At 44.5% G+C, this 17,035-nt stretch overlaps 1 long non-coding RNA gene across 1 annotated transcript in view; it reads left to right on the top strand.

Annotated features, from left to right (window-relative positions):
- The first annotated feature begins 1,403 nt into the window (after positions 1-1,403).
- Positions 1,404-17,035, top strand: part of LOC141111154 (uncharacterized) — a 50,033-nt gene continuing 34,401 nt past the window's right edge. The window contains exon 1 of the long non-coding RNA XR_012236390.1: positions 1,404-1,679. This is a non-coding gene — a long non-coding RNA (uncharacterized lncRNA). The remainder of the gene's footprint in view (positions 1,680-17,035) is intronic.

Here is a 17,035-nt window from a genome sequence, read left to right as displayed (position 1 = left end):
CTTGCATACACACGGCCACACAATTGTTGGCCAACAATCACGAACGTGGTGACGTACTACGTTGTTTTTCAGCTCTTTAGCACCACCCTTTGGGCTCCTTCTGCTAATTTCGTGTTAGTAGAAGTTTGGTGAGTGTTGATTTGCGCTTTTCATTTCGCATTTTCGTTTCGTTTATGAACGGCCGTTCGTCAACCAGCCATGTTGCGGAATCGGAGGAGATGACGTGTTATTTATTATTGGCCTTGGAGTTATTGCTTTGACATTATTTTTTTGGTGGAATAATGATTTGATTTGGTATATTTTCTATATTTTTGGATGCATAGAATGCACTTTTTGGTTAAGTTCCATTGGCAGATAGCATGTCTAATTTTATTTGTTTTCTTTTTTTAATGCACAATAAAAAAAATGTGGAGAATAATACTTGGCTATGTGTTTTACTTTAAATGACAGTTTGGGAGTAGGAAGTTACATTTTATAAAATACAATGTAAAACTGACAAGAGACACCAACATAGTTGTATCTTTGATCTTATAAACTACCGGATAATGGTGTTGTGGTAACTTGCCCAAACAAAAACAAAAACATAATAATATTATTCTTGATATCACTAGAAAAAAAAAGCCTTTGAGAATTTGTTTGCAATAACTCCATCAGTATCACCAGCAAAGCAGCTTCATTATTATCCCATTAAAGAAGAGAATTGTGCGCTGCATTTCGAGATTTCATCATTTGCCGCGTCACAAATGTTAATTCTCCATTACGAACGCTAGTTTGCAAGACCGACCGCTTCTGGCTCGTCCTTGCTTTCGAGTATGCGTGTTTGTACTTTGGACGTTTGTCTGACGGACTTGTGTACACGCGATCGGAAAATCCGACAACAGACATTTGTTTGCGGAAAATTTCAAACCTGCCATCCAACATTTGTCCGCGGAAAATCCAACAACAATTGTCCGATGGAGCGTACACACGGTCGGATTTTACGCCAACAGCCTGTCATCGAACGTTTTCCGTCGGAAAATCCGATTGTGTGTACGAGGCTTTAGACTGGGATGTGTGTGTAAAGGCAGGTGTCCCAATACTTTTGGCATTAGAGTGTAAATCGACCAATCAGATTGTATCCTGTATGGCCGGCTTAATCAGTGACACATGTCTTGTTTGCTTGTTTATTGCACAGAAAGTTTTGCAGTGACACCACCGTGTATTGTGCAATCCTTACGCCGTGTCCCAGACTGATCTGTTACTGATTAATTCACGGATCTCGAAGATCTATCAAACCAAAAGGTCATCGGTGATCCCAACCAACATTTTTTTTTTTTTAATGAATGAGCTGAAGCCAAGTTAGAGAAGAGCCCTGCAGCCGCCCCCCTCCCTGCGCCCTCTTATCTCCCCTCCCTAGAAATGGGCAGGCTTTACTGTACCTCCTGTCTGAGTGACACAAATTCTTTCAGTCCACTGCCTGCAACACACACATAGGGACCTGCAAGAGGGGGGGGCCCACACGTAATCCACTCACAACGATCCAGCTGCATCCGATTGCTTCCAGCTCTTCCCAGCGACACCCCGCCATCCAACAACATGTCCGACAGCGCCAGCGAAGCATCAGTGCCAACCGTGGAGGAAGGGAGCGCGGCGGTGGCGGCAAATCCCTGCGCCGAACTCAAGGTCGCCATGGAGAAATGGTGAGTGGCCCCTAGCAATGGCTGTGAAGCTGCAAGGTCAAATTTATCGGGTTCAGTTGCGCTGGAAATGCGCAAAACACAAGATAGGCTGTTTTATAAAATGGGAATGGCGTTCCATGCGTGATCGAAAAATTTATGGGGCAAATGTACCTTTTATTTATTAATTCGTTATACCATCCTGAGGGTTTCTATAGGCTGCAAAAATTACGCAACTTGCTGGAAATTATCCGTCGCAGTTTTTAGTATGTGAAGACGTGATTGGTTACATAACCAGCTGGCCTTTTGCTTTTTGTCCTGCGTTGGTTTAACCATTTATGTACATTGGGGAGCTGACTCCGTCTTCAGGAATTTTCCTGCTTCTGCTACAAAATCAGATGAATGCTGGTGATGGTGGCCATACACTGCGTGATAAAGTGGAACGATCGATGTCCGATTGGACAAAACGATCAAACTGTACATCAATCATGCAAGATATGAATGACATGGCTAAGGAATGAGTGTCTGATAGTGACGTTTTTGGGTTGATCGGTTGTGGCGGAAAAACATCAACCGTACAGAGTCTATCAGTGGTGCTTTTTACACCCTTGTGTATCACATTCGATTGTTCTACATGTATAGACATGAAATTCCACCATGGTTCACACTGACTGTGGGAATAAAATCATGTGCGTTCAGCTGAACTCGCACAATTTCATTCCTTCCCGCATGTCCTTTCTGATTTCCGGGGCGATTTCAGAGACATCTGTGCAGGGTTCTGCACAGATGTCAATGGAAATCGCACCCCGAAATCACCAAAAGTACTACAGAAACTACCTTTGGGAATTGGTGCGATTGCCGCCGATTTGGCATGCCATTTGACATTTCAAATGGCATGCCAAATCGCATCAATGCCAAATCGCATCAATGTGAACCAGGGCTAAATCAGCTTCCTGCAATCACTTTTTTTTAGCCATGACCAATCGATCAAAACTGTCACTATGGGGGGAGATTTACTAAAACTGGAGCACTCAGAATCTGGTGCCGCTGTGCATGGTAGCCAATCAGCTTCTAAGTTCAGCTTGTTCATTTAAGCTTTGACAATAAAACCCGGAAACTGATTGGTTACCATGCACAGCCGCACCCGATTTTGCACTCTCCAGTTTTTAGTAAATAACTCCCATACTGTCACTCATCCATGCTGTTTTTGTCTCACATGATCGATGTCTGATCCAATTGTATTGTCAAACCGGACATCAGTTGTTCAGTTGTATCAGGCCACATATGGCCACCATAAAGCGCAGATCGATCTTTCAGTCTCTACAATGAAATACCTGGGAATTAATGTATTTGAAAAGCACCTGCGGCCACAGTAAAACAAGCAAAAAAAGGTGCCTGCACCATTCTGAAAAATCACGCCGCACCAAACTGCATGGTGCTGCACTTTTTGGCACATGTGATGTGTGGGAGTACATTAGGGGTTATTTACGAAAGGCAAACCCACTTCGCACCACAAGTGAAAACTACAAGTGCAAAGTGCATTTAAAATTGCACTGAAAGTACACTTGGAAGTTCAGTCGCTGTAGATCTGAGGGAGACATGCAAGGAAAATAAAAAACAGCATTTTAGCGTGCACATGATTGGATGATAAAATCAGCAGAGCTTCCCCTCATTTTAGATCTACCCCTCAGATTTACAGCGACTTCACTTCCAAGTGCCCTTTGCACTTGTATTTTGCACTAGTAGTGCAAAGTGGATTTGCCTTTCGTAAATAACCCTCATAGATTCTCCTCCCATTTCTGTGCTACGCGTTTTAGAAAATGCGACATTTCCGTTTTCTCTGCAGTTTAGTGTGTTGGGAAGCCCATAAAATGGCAATGCGTCAAAGTGCATATAACGTGCGTTTGATGCGTTGGCAACAGGGAATAAGTCTCAGATCACACTGTACATTTTATGTGCATTTTAGATACGGTGCGAAAAAATTCTGCTTGCTGCAGATTTGATGTACTTTCATGAAAACGCACGTTATGTACGGTTCAATGGTAATGTGCCTAAAAACACATGCAAAATGCGACTTAAAGTGTAAGTAAAGTCCATTTTTTTAACTTGTACCTACAGGTAAGCCTATAATAAGGCTTACCTGTAGGTATAATGAATATCTTTGAACCACTTACAGACCGGAAGATTTTCCCCCTAATGACCAGGCCATTTTTTGCGATACGGCACTGCGTCGCTTTAACCGACAATTGGGCGGTCGTGTGACACTTTACCCAAACAAAATTGACGTCCTTTTTTCCCCACAAATAGAGCTTTCTTTTGGTGGTATTTAATCACCTCTGTGGTTTTTATTTTTTATGCTATAAACAAAAGAAGAGCGACAATTTTGAAAAAAAAAACACAATGGGGTTGATTTACTAAAGGCAAATCCACTTTGCACTACAAGTGCACTTGGAAGTGCAGTCGCTGTAGATCTGAGGGGAAGATCTGAAAAGAGGGGAAGCTCTGCTGATTTTATCATCCAATCATGTACAAGCAAAAATATGTTTTTTTATTTTTCTTGCATGTCCCCCTCAGATCTACAGCAACTGCGCTTCCAAGTGCATTTGCAGTGCACCTGTAGTGCAAAGTGGATTTGCCTTTAGTAATTAAACCCCAATATTTTGTACTTTTTGCTATAATAAATATCCCAAATTTAAAAAACAAAAAAAAATGTTTTCCTCAGTTTAGGTTGATATGTATTCCTCTACATATTTTTGGTAAAAAAAAAATCACAATAAGGCTCTATGCACACTGGAGCTGATAAACTGCAGTTTATTGGAGTTTGGACGTTTTTTTTTAAAGCCCATAAACTCCACTCTATGTTATCCTATCTGTCCATGCACACATGGACATTTTTTAGCTTTAATGAGCAGTGGAGTTTATGGGCTTTTTTCTGAACGCCAGAAATTCGCATTCAAAGTGCCGTTTTTCACCGCCAAAAGACGACAAACGCCGATAAACGCTCATAAATGCGCGTTAAGTAGCGTTCGGCGTTCTATTTTTTCAATGCATTGTGGGAGTTTGGAATGCAGTGTGGGAATTTTGGAGTGTCCTCTGTGTATTTTTATTAAAAACGCCCATAGACGCTAAAGCTAAAATACGCTCATAAACGCTAGTACAAAACGCTGTTAAAAGCACGTTTTTCAGCCAGAGTTTTCTGCCAGCAGTCTGGCGTGCAGAAAAAGCTTTTTTGAGCTTCAGTGTGCATGGAGCCTAAGCGTATATTGATTGGTTTGCGCAAAAGTTATAGCGTCTACAAAATAGGGGATAGATTTATGGCATTTTTATTATTATTTTTTTTACTAGTAATGGCGGCGATCAGCGATTTTTAAGTTAAATGGGGGTTGGTGCTGCGCTGTTCACATCAATGAAAGAAAAAAAAATAGCTGCTAAGGTAGTAGTACACATGCATATAAGTAAGAATAAATAATGCAAACGATAACCACAGTAATAAATAAAGTGACTGGTTTACAAAGTGCTAAGTGCATAAAACAATACTAATAACACTATGGTGTATCTACTGTGTATCGTATATGTGCAAAAAGGTATAAATCAACTGTGCAACAATTGCAAAATTCAAATGTGCAAATAAAACAACAATCTTCCTTGTGCAAAGTGCTGATAGTCTGTGCAAAGAATGCAATATGGATGTGCAATAATGGAGTCCAAAGGAATGTGCAAAAATGCAATGGAGCTGTGCAAAAATTGCAATAAGTCCCTTTCTTCTTTTTTGTGCAACGAACATTCAGTGTGCAGAAACCAAAGGTACTGAGGTGTAGATATGTCCTCTTCGTGTAGAGACACACACTAGTAAAAGTGGCCTCTTACCTTGCGGTAAAATGAGGTAACCGCATATAAATATAGATCTGTAGTAAATGCTTCTCCCTTCTAATCCTGGATCAGTATGGGTAAAGTACTTGTCTTTGTCCCTCGGTGGATGCAAGGAAGGAAATAAGAGAAGAAAAAGGGGGTTCCGGATAGTGTAGTAGTTTTTCAAATCAAATAGCTTTATTAGTAAAACCCTTTTCACACTGGGGCGTCGAGGCTGCCGGCGGTAAAGCTATTCGGCCGCTAGCGGGGCACATTTACCCCCCGCTAGTGGCCGAGAAAACCACCGCAAAGTGCTGCTGCAGCAGCGCTATGCCGGCAGTATAGCCGCACTGCCCTATTGATTTCAATAGGAAGGAGCGGTGAAGGAGTGGTGGTGTATACACCGCTCCTTCACCGCTCCAAAGATGCTGTTTGCAGGAGTTTTCTTTATCGTCCTGCAAGTGCACCGCTCCAGTGTGAAAGCATTCGGGCTTTCACACTGGAGAGACAGGAGTGGCTCTTTACAGGCGCTATGCAGGCGCTATTTTTAACGCTCTAGCTCCTGTAAAGTGCCTCATTGTGAAAGGGGTCTTAAAGGGAGGGTACTCACATAATGTTTTACAGCATGGACATTGATCTGGCGAGCTCGTCTGCCAGCGTCAATCTGAGTGCCTTTCAACCCTACGCGTGTCGTCACAGTCACGTGACTTCATCAGGGGATCAGCGATTTTTATCGGGGCTGCGATATTGCAGCAGACAAATCGGACACTTTTGACACATTTTTGGGACCAGTGACATTTATACAGTGATCAGTGCTATAAAAATGCACTGATTACTGTATAAATGACACTGGCAGGGAAGGGGTTAACACTAGGGGGGCGATCAAGGGGTTAACTGCATTCCATAGGTGTGTTCTAATTGTAGGGGGGAGGGGACTGACTAGGGGAGGAGAGAGATCACTGTTCATACATATTATGAACACACGATCTGTCTCCTCTCCCCTGAGAGACTGGGGATCTGTGTGTTTACACACACAGATCGCCGTTCTCGCTCTGTAACGAGCAATCGCGGGTGTCCGGCGGTCATTGCGCCCGCCGAGCACTCGCCTCGGCTCCGGGGACACGATTTGGGCACGTGCTTCCGGAGGCATCTTAAAGCGCCACTGTACAGCTACGACGGCTCGCGCAGGGGCGCCGACCTGCCGCAGTATAACTGCGGTGGCTGGTCCGAAAGCATTTGCAGGATCAAAACGACCTGCCGCAGCATAATGACGGCGGCTGGTCGGCAAGTGGCTAAACTCGCACTGTTTAGGAGATATTCACATGAGATGCAGCATTTTTTTTTTTTCTGGAGGTTTACTACCGCTTTAAATGCAACTCAACCAAAATGTGACGCACAGATGTGAACCGGCCCTAGCCATCCTTAGCCAATGGCTGTTAGCTCTGTCCACTGCATATTCTAAAGCAAAAAAATGCATTGAAATGAGTGTCAACCTGTGTCCAAGGCATAACCTTGCACCTGCCTTTTCATTGTGTTTATTGAGATTTTCAACTATACAAACATTTACAAGGTTTACTTTTACAATGTTACAATGATAATGTAGCAACAAATACAGAGTAACAGTAAGAAGTAGTATAAAAGTAATATATGGGAGAAGATTAAAGAGGAACTCCACCTATTAAAAGAACTAGTTTTCTCATGGCTCCTCCCCCACAACTGGAGAATATTTTCTATATTTTTCAAAGATTCCTAACCTTTATAACATTGTACTGCAGCAGGTGAGAGGGATGTAGCCCCCTAGCACACTATACACTCTGATGCCGTGTACACACGAGCGGACTTTTCGACCGGACTATCTGATGGACTTTTGACGGACTTCCAGCGGACTTTCCCAATGAACGGACTTGCCTACACACGATCAAAGTCCGACGGATTCGTACGTAATGACGTACACCGGACTAAAATAAGGAAGTTGATAGCCAGTAGCCAATAGCTGCCCTAGCGTCGGTTTTCGTCCGTCGGACTAGCATACAGACGAGCGGACTTTTCAATAGGAACTGGGTCCGGCGGAGTTACGACGTAAAGATTTGAAACATGTTCCAAATCTAATGTCCGTCAAATTTTCGACCAAAAAAGTCCGCTGCAGGTCCGATGAAGCCCACACACGGTCGAACTGTCCGCCGGACTCGCTCGTGTGTACGTGGCATTACTGTACAATCTCCTTTCGATTATTCAGAAATATAATACATGAGGACAAGTCGAAGTCTACACAATGCATTGCATTGTATTGTATAACTGTTGGTAGATCTAAAGCAGATGATACAATCAGATTGTATAATGTATAGTCAGCTTTAGGCTCTGATTGAACAATAAACTTTAGATTTACCAAAACTATTTATTATGAGGACCTACCTAACCTATCCAATCAATCAGTATCCAATTAAGCAGCCACTTGCACTACCTACTTGTTGGTATATCTAAGGCTCGGTTTCCACTAGTGCGACTTTTCATGCGACTTGGGACTAAAAAGTCGCATGACAAGTCGTACCCCATGATTTCCAATGAATACCGTTCATATCTGTGCGACTTCAAAGTAGTCCCTGCACTACTTTGGTCCCACTTTGATGTGACTTGAGGTCTGTAGACCTGAAGAATACACAGGCATTGCTTCAAGTCGTGGCAAAAAAATTGCTGCAAACAATTGTGGCAAAATCGCGCGTTTTTGGGGTTGCAATAGTGGAAACCGAGCCTTAAGGTGATTTTGCCATCAGATTGTGACATGGATGGTGAGCCTAGCCCTACAAAAAAAAAAAAAAAAAAACAAAACGCAAAAAAAAACTCTATATACCTCATAGAGCTAAATGGGCCTCTAACATTTGACATCAATTTTTATTATTCTTATGAACTGATTTTTTTATTTTTTTGATTTGCTGCCAAGGATACTTTGATGCAAAATTTACAACTGTCATTTGATGCTGTAAATTTGTGCAATTTAAATCTGAATTATTTATTATTATTATTATTATTATACAGGATTTATATAACGCCAACAGTTTACGCAGCGCTTTACAACATGAGGGCAGACAGTACAAATACAATACACTTTAATACAGTAGGAATCAGAGGGCCCTGCTCCTTAGAGCTTACAATCTAAAAAAACATAATAATTACATAATAATATTAAATAATTAACATTAATAATAAACATAATAATTATTATTATACAGGATTTATATAGCGCCAACAGTTTACACAGAGCTTTACAACTTGGGGGTAGACAGTACAAGTATAATACACTTTAATACAGTAGGAATCAGAGGGCCCTGCTCCTTAGAGCTTACAATCTAAAAAAACAAGGAGACCGTTAGATGTCAGCGTCCATTATCGATACATCGATCGGTTGTGTTTTCTTGTTTTGTGTAATTGACACATAAGGGCGAACCGCTGCTAAAAGAAATATCTTCCGAAAATGTCATTTGTACGTTGTGTCGATGTCGATAAAGCTAGTATGTTCCGGTAAAAAAAAGACGCACAGAGATACGCCATGACAGTATAAAATTTGTCCTAAAAAACGGTGAAGATGACTGATCCCAAGCCTCGTCCTGTGCGGGGGGAGGGGTCCAGATGCTGTCGCCTCTGATGTAACAGATTAGAGGTGATCGGAGTGAATGAGTAACTGTGGGAGAGTTAAGCTGCTGTGTGGCTGGTTCCAGGCGCGGGTCTCAGATCGGAGAAGAGGCCATATTGTCCTCTGTCCCCCCCACACACAGCGGATTTTTATCTGTATTTAGAAGCGAGATGAGGAATGTGATGATCCTGATCCTTATGTTATGCTAGTTAACTATTTAAAGGGTCACTGAACCATAGCTCCCTACTGTCCCTGATTTCAAGGGACTGTCCCTGATTTGGAACAAAGTCCATCTTTCCTCCTCACTTGTACCTCATTTTGGTCTAAACTATATAGTTGGACACTATATTACCAAAAGTATTGGGACGCCTGCCTTTACACACACATGAACTTTAACTGCTTGCTGACCGCCGGCTGTCAATTGACGGCCAGGCAGCGCAGCTCTCGTTGCGGGCGGGGGTCATATGACGGCCTCGCTTTCCCGGCCAACCAGTGGGCGCACATGTGCCACCGGCGATCGCGCTCGCCGTGTCACTGGGCACCCGGTGCGCGTGCCCGGTGGCCGTGATGTCCGCCGGGAACCCGCGATTGCCGGTAACACAGCAGGACCGTGGACCTGTGTGTGTAAACACACAGATCCACGGTCCTGTCAGAGGAGAGGAGACCGATGGTGTGTTCCCAGTACAGAGGAACACCAATCGGTCTCCTCCCCTAGTGAGTCCCCACCCCCTACAGTTAGAATCACTCCCTAGCAAACACAGTAAACCCCTCGATCACCACCTAGTGTTAACCCCTTTCCTGCCTGTCACATTTATACAGTAATGAGTGCATTTTTATAGCACGGATCGCTGTATAAATGTGTCCCAAAAATGTGTCAAAAGTGTCCGATGTGTCCGCCGCAACATCGCAGTCAGGATAAAAATCGCAGATTGCCGCCATTACTAGTAAAAAAAATAAACAAATAAAAATGTTATAAATCTATCCCCTATTTTGTAGACGCTATAACTTTTGCGCAAGGAAGGGGGTGAAAGTGCCCTGTATTGAGGTGGTTAATGGCATCCCAGTCTTATAGGGCGTACACACGGTCGGAATTGACGCGATCGGATTTTGTTGTCGGAAAATTTTATCTCCTGCTCTCCAACTTTGTGTGTCGGAAAATCCGATGGAAAATGTCCGATGGAGCCCACACATGGTCGGAATTTCCAACAACACGCTCCGATCGGACATTTTCCATCGGAAAATCCGACCGTGTGTACGGGGCATTAGTCCGTAGGGTTCAATATTGAGTTGGCCCACCCTTTGCAGCTATAACAGCTTCAACTCTTCTGGGAAGGCTGTCCACAAGGTTTAGGAGTGTGTCTATGGGAATGTTTGACCATTCTTCCAGAAGTGCATTTGTGAGGTCAGACACTGATGTTGGACGAGAAGGCCTGGCTCGCAGTCTCCGCTCTTATTCATCCCAAAGGTGTTCTATCGGGTTGACTTTGTGCAGCTCAGTCAAGTTCCTCCCCCTAAACTCGCTCATCCCTGTCTTTATGGACCTTGCTTTGTGCACTGGAGCGCAGCAAACATCCCAACCTACAAAAACTCATTTCAGGGAGGTGGCACTCTGTGCCCGCATACCAGATAGAGCTCACCTCATTTCCTATATGGAGGACATCCAGCATCATTTAGCTCCTTCCTCCCCAGCCTGACTTTCCCTGGCCCGCCCCTTTCATTCATTGGACTTAAAGGGGTTGTAAAGGTTTGTGTTTTTTTACCTTAATGCATCCTATGCATTAAGGTGAAAAAACACCTCGCTGTCATGGGCCCCCCAGCCCCCCCGTTTTACTTACCTGAGCCCGTTCACCTGCTGTGTGTGTCCCCCGGCGTCCTCTTCTCCACTGAGTCTGGCCATTGATTGGATAGATTGATAGCAGCGCAGCCATTGGCTCGCGCTGCTGTCAATCACATCCAATGATGCGGCCACCGGGGGGCGGATCTACGGACGCCAAGTGTATGACACGGGAGCGCACCCGCAAGCTAATCCCCTCAGGAAAGAGCTTCCCAGAGGGGGTTACCTTTAGTGGGGATAAGCCGAGACAGCTGCCATGGGACCCCAGAAGAGGAGGATCGGGGCCACTCTGTGCAAAACAAACTGCACAGTGGAAGTAAGTATAACATGTTTGTTATTTAAAAAAAAAAAAAAATCGAACCCTTACAACCCCTTTAAGTTCTATCAGTCAGGAAGGCTCAGCATCACAAAGTTTTTAAAAAAAATATCTCCTTGGCATCTTGATGGGAGGGGAAAAGAAGAACCAAGGAAAGCAAAATATTAAACTTTATTTTTAATCATTCCATACTCTTTCCAAAAACAATAAAATGCCTTTACATAGAATTTAAACTATTTATTTTTTCATATGAATTTTTCATAAAAAGGGTGCAAATGCTTACATAGTTACATAGTTACATAGTTACATAGTAGGTGAGGTTGAAAAAAGACACAAGTCCATCAAGTCCAACCCGTGTGTGTGATTACAGTATGTGATAAAAGGCGTCCCTCTATCATCATCATCTTAGAATCTGATAACGGGTCATAGTTGAATTTTGATGCTGCCATAGCAGGAGTGGGGTTGTGGTTTAGCAGTGGATTGAAGGGCCCATAGTGTACGGGTCAGGCACTTGTGTACAGATGCCTCACAGTCCACAGAGACGGAGGAGAGAAATTCTAGCATGCTGGAAATACAGACACAGCACTTATATTTATGGAGCAAAGACAGGGGATGAAATATGGGCTTAAAGGCCAGCCCAGCCTTCAAGTCATTATACCGACCAACATGTACTTCTACAATGCTTGTCCTCAGATTCTTCTGGATCCTCTATTCTATATGCTGCTTTACCATGAAGCAGGGGCGTTGCTAGGTGGCAAAAAGACCAGGGGCTTCAGCCCAAAGTCCAAGGCCGGAAACGGGGGGGGGGGGGGGGGGGGGCGTGTGTACACATGATGCAGGCCTTTTTTTTTTTGGCTGGGCCGTGACCTACCTGACCTACATACACTGAAGGTAGTGAACTACCTACACTGGCATTTACCTACACTGACCTACCTATACTGGCATTTACCTACACTGACATTTACCTACACTGATCTACCTACACTGACATTTACCTACACTGACATACCTACACTGACATTTACATACACTGACATTTACCTACACTGACCTACCTACACTGACATTTACCTACACTGACCTACCTTCACTGACATTTACCTACACTGACATTTACCTACACTGACATTTACATACACTAACATTTACCTACACTGACCTACCTTCACTGACATTTACATACACTGACCTCCCTTCACTGACATTTACCTACACTGACCTACCTACACTGACATTTACATACACTCACATTTACCTACACTGACATTTACCTACACTGACATTTACCTACACTGACATTTACATACACTAACATTTACCTACACTGACCTACCTACACTGACATTTACCTACACTGACCTACCTACACTGACATTTACATACACTGACATTTACCTACACTGACCTACCTACACTGACATTTACATACACTGACATTTACCTACACTGACCTACCTACACTGACATTTACATACACTAACATTTACCTACACTGACCTACCTACACTGACATTTACCTACACTGACCTACCTACACTGACATTTACATACACTAACATTTACCTACACTGACCTACCTACACTGACATTTACCTACACTGACCTACCTACACTGACATTTACATACACTAACATTTACCTACACTGACCTACCTACACTGACATTTACATACACTAACATTTACCTACACTGACCTACCTACACTGACATTTACCTACACTGACCTACCTACACTGACATTTACATACACTCACATTTACATACACTGACATTTACCTACACTGACCTGCCTGACCCACATACACTGTCTGACCTACCTCAGCTCAGCCGTGGTGTGCGGTGTCACAGCAGCCAGGCAGTCAGACAGTCAGAGGAGGAGGCGAGGAGGAGAGGAGAGCGGGCCGCCCCGAGCGCTGAGCGGGGATCTCACAGTGGCGCGGCGGCCGCATTGTAATTCCCTCCTTCTGCAGCCTGCAGCGCCTATGATGGACGTCACACGTCCCGCGATCCCAGCATTGGACCAGGGGGACGTCCATCATAGGCGTTGCAGGCTCCAGAAGGCGGGACCTGCTACGGCACTCGGACAAACTCGGACAAATTCGGCGGCGCTCGGGATCAGATCGGTCCTGGCGCTCGCCGCTCGGGGCTTATAATGAAGAGCTGCATGCCCGAGGCTCGGGGCTTTTCGGGGGCACATTCGGGGCTTCAGCCACGTCTAGCCACCCCCTCCCGACGCCCCTGCCATGAAGAGGGTGACACTATTCTGTGCTTACAGTTCTATCATGCTGTACCTGCCTGTCCTGACCCCTTAACCCCTATCATTTATATATAACCCAGCAATTTCAAATTCTCATTGATTTAGGGTAATAGGCAGTCTGCAGATTTGTTTAGGTATATATGTCCACAATATGAATATATAGAGCTATATATGTATATTAACAGTATATTAACTATAACCAACTCCCTAGAACCAATCTAAACCTTTTTAAAGTAGAAGTAATGGCAAAACTTATTTTTTAATTTTGGATAGAGTAAGTAAAAGGCATGTTGGAACAGGAAGGGGCCATCCCCAAACTGTTCCCACAAAGTTGGGAGCATGAAATTGTCCAAAATGTCTTGGTATGCTGACGCCTTAAGAGTTCCCTTTACTGAAACTAAGGGGCCAAGCCCAACCCCTGAAAAACAACCCCACATCATAATCCCCCCTCCACCAAATGATTTGGACCAGTACACAAAGCAAGGTCCATAAAGACATGGATGAGAGAGTTTAGGGTGGAGGAACTTGAGTGGCCTGCACAGAGTCCTGACCTCAACCTGATAGAACACCTTTTGGGATAAATTATAGCGGAGACTGTGAGCCAGGCCTTCTCATCCAACATCAGTGCCTGACCTCACAAATGCGCTTCTGGAAGAATGGTCAAACATTCCCATAGACACACTCCTAAACCTTGTGGACAGCCTTCCCAGAAGAGTTGAAGCTGTATATAGGGTGGGCCAACTTGTCATTGAACCCTACGGACTAAGTCTGGGATGCAATCGAGGCCGGGTTCACACTCGTACAACACGACAGTTGTATGACTGTGGATCCGACTTTGCCCTGCGACTTGAAGTCCGACATCAATGAACGGGGATCCAACTTTGATCCCGACAATACCAGGCACTTTGTGTCTGGTATGAGTCTTTAGGGGAAACTCCACTCCAAATAAAAAAAAAAGCGGCATGTGTTCCCCCTCCAAGACCATATCAAACCCTTCCGTCTGGCATGGATTTTAAGGGGGACCCCCCACGCTGAAAAAACTGCATGGGGTCCCCCCCAGGATCCATACCAGACCCTTATCCGAAGCACGTAGCCTGGGAGGTCAGGAAAGGGGGTGGGGGGGATGAACGAGTGGGAGCTTTAGGGCAGGGGTGGCCCTGCACCCCCCCACCCCAAAGCACCTTGCCCCCCTGTTGATGGGGACAAGGGCCTCATCCCGACCACCTTGGCTGTTGGTTGTCGGCGTCTGCGGGTGGGGGGCTTATCGGAATCTGGAAGACTCCTTTAACAAGGGGGGGCCCAGGGCCCAGCCCCCCACCCTATGTGAATGAGTATCGGATATTGTACCCCTACCCATTCACCTAAAAAAAAAAGTGTCAAAAATAAAACACAGTACACAGGTTTTTAAAGTAATTTATTAAGGCAGCTCCGGGTCTTCTCCACTCTCCGCTGATGTCTTCTGCCTCTGCTGGTTCTTCTCCCCTCTGTCTGCTGTCTTCTCCCTCTGTTCTTCTTCCGATGTTGACTCGACGCTCTCTCCCGATCTAATGTTAGGTGCGTGGTGTGCCACTACTTATATTGGCATGGGGCGGGGTCACTGCGTGACGTCATCCGGAGGCCCTGCCCCCTTATGATGTCTCCGTCCGGGGCATAATGGGGCGGTGATGTGCTGCCGCAATGTAGCTCAATCCTGCAAATTGCCATCATTGTACTGGCCAGCAGGGGAGCCAATCAGCAGGTGGGGTCCGCCGGCCACCCGCGATTGTTCCCTGCAGTGACAGAATGGGGATTTGCCTGTGTAAACAAGGCAAATCTCTGTCTGACAGGGGAGATCACACAGTTCCTGTCTTTCTGCTAAGCAGGAAGACGGATTTGTGTGTGTCCCCCCCACCCCGTCACACAGTCCCCCACACAGTTAAAAATCACAAACAGGGAACACATTTAACCCTTTGCTCGCTCCTGATGTTAGCCCCTTCCCTGCCAGTGTCATTAGTACAATAATAGTGCATAGTTTTAGCACTGATTGCTGTAATAATGTCACTGGTTCCCAAAAAAGTGTAAAAAATGTCAGTTAGGTGTCTGATCTGTCTGCTGCAATGTCGCAGTCTCGCTTTAAAATCACTGATCACCGCCATTACTAATAATAAAAAAAAAAGAATAATAATAAAAATGCCACAAATCTATCCCCTATTTTGTAGACGCTATAATGTTTGCGCAAACCAATCAATATACGCTTATTGCGATTTTTTTTTTTTTTTACCAAAAATGTGTAGAAAAATACATATTGGGGGTTATTTACTAAAGGAAAATCCACTTTGCACTGCAAGTGCACTCGAAAGTAAAGTCGCTGTAGATCCGAGGGGGACATGCAAGGAAAATAAAAAACAGCATTTTAGCTTGCACATGATTGGATGATAAAATCAGCAGAGCTTCCCCTCATTTCAGATCGACCCCTCAGATTTACAGCGACTGCACTTCCAAGTGCACTTGTAGTGCAAAGTGGATTTGCCTTTCGTAAATAACCCCCATTGGCCTAAACTGATGAAGAAAATATTTTTTTTTACTTTTTTGGGGGATATTATAGCAAAAAGCAAAAAATATTGTTTTTTTTTTTGTTTATAGCGCAAAAAATAAAAAATGCAGAGGTGATCAAATACCACCAAAAGAAATCTCTATTTGTAGGGAAAAAAGGACATCAATTTTGTTTCAGTACAACGTTGCACGCCCGCGCAGTTGTCAGCTAAAGTGATGCAGTGCCGTATCGCAAAAAATGGCCTGGTCATTAAAGTGGAGTTCCACCGAGAAATGGAACTTCCGCTGTTCGGATTCCTCCCCCCCTCCGGTGTCACATTTGGCACCTTTCAGGGGGAAGCAGATATCTGTCTAATGCAGGTATTTGCTCCCACTTGCAATGAAAGATCGCCGCAGTATCCGTGGCGATCTACGCCATGTCCGGCCCCTCCTCCGCCCCCCTCTGTCTCCTGGCAGACACACAGGTCCCAGAAGACAGCAGGGACCATTCAGATCGTGCAGCATGACTCGCGCATGCGCAGCAGGGAACCAGGCTGTGAAGCCGCAAGGCTTCACTTCTTGATTCCCTTACTGAAGATGGCGGCGCCTCCACTTGGGAGCTGAGGGACAGATTGGCTTCAGGTAAGGACATCGCAGGCGCCCTGGACAGGTAAGTGTCCTTATTTTAAAAGTCAGCAGCTGCAGTATTTGTAGCTGCTGACTTTTATTTTTTTTTTTTGTTCGTCAGAACTCCGCTTTAAGGGAGAAAATCTTCCGGTCCTTAAGTGGTTAAAGGGCAGTCCACATTAGAGCAAAGAACGGTGCTGCAAGTTACAGCTCTGCGGGGTCACTGACCTCATTTAAGGGAGCCCCGCCACCGCCAGGTCAGTGACTGTGCCCGCCATGTCATGTCTTTAATTTTTATTTAGTGTTATTGCATATAAACAGTCATAAATAATATAATAAAAAGAGAAAATATAGAAC

This window comes from Aquarana catesbeiana, linkage group LG10 (genome assembly GCF_042186555.1).
Source record: "Aquarana catesbeiana isolate 2022-GZ linkage group LG10, ASM4218655v1, whole genome shotgun sequence".
Lineage (NCBI taxonomy): Eukaryota > Metazoa > Chordata > Amphibia > Anura > Ranidae > Aquarana > Aquarana catesbeiana.
Note: the sequence above shows the minus strand (reverse complement) of the source record. Positions and strands in the feature narration are given on the sequence as shown.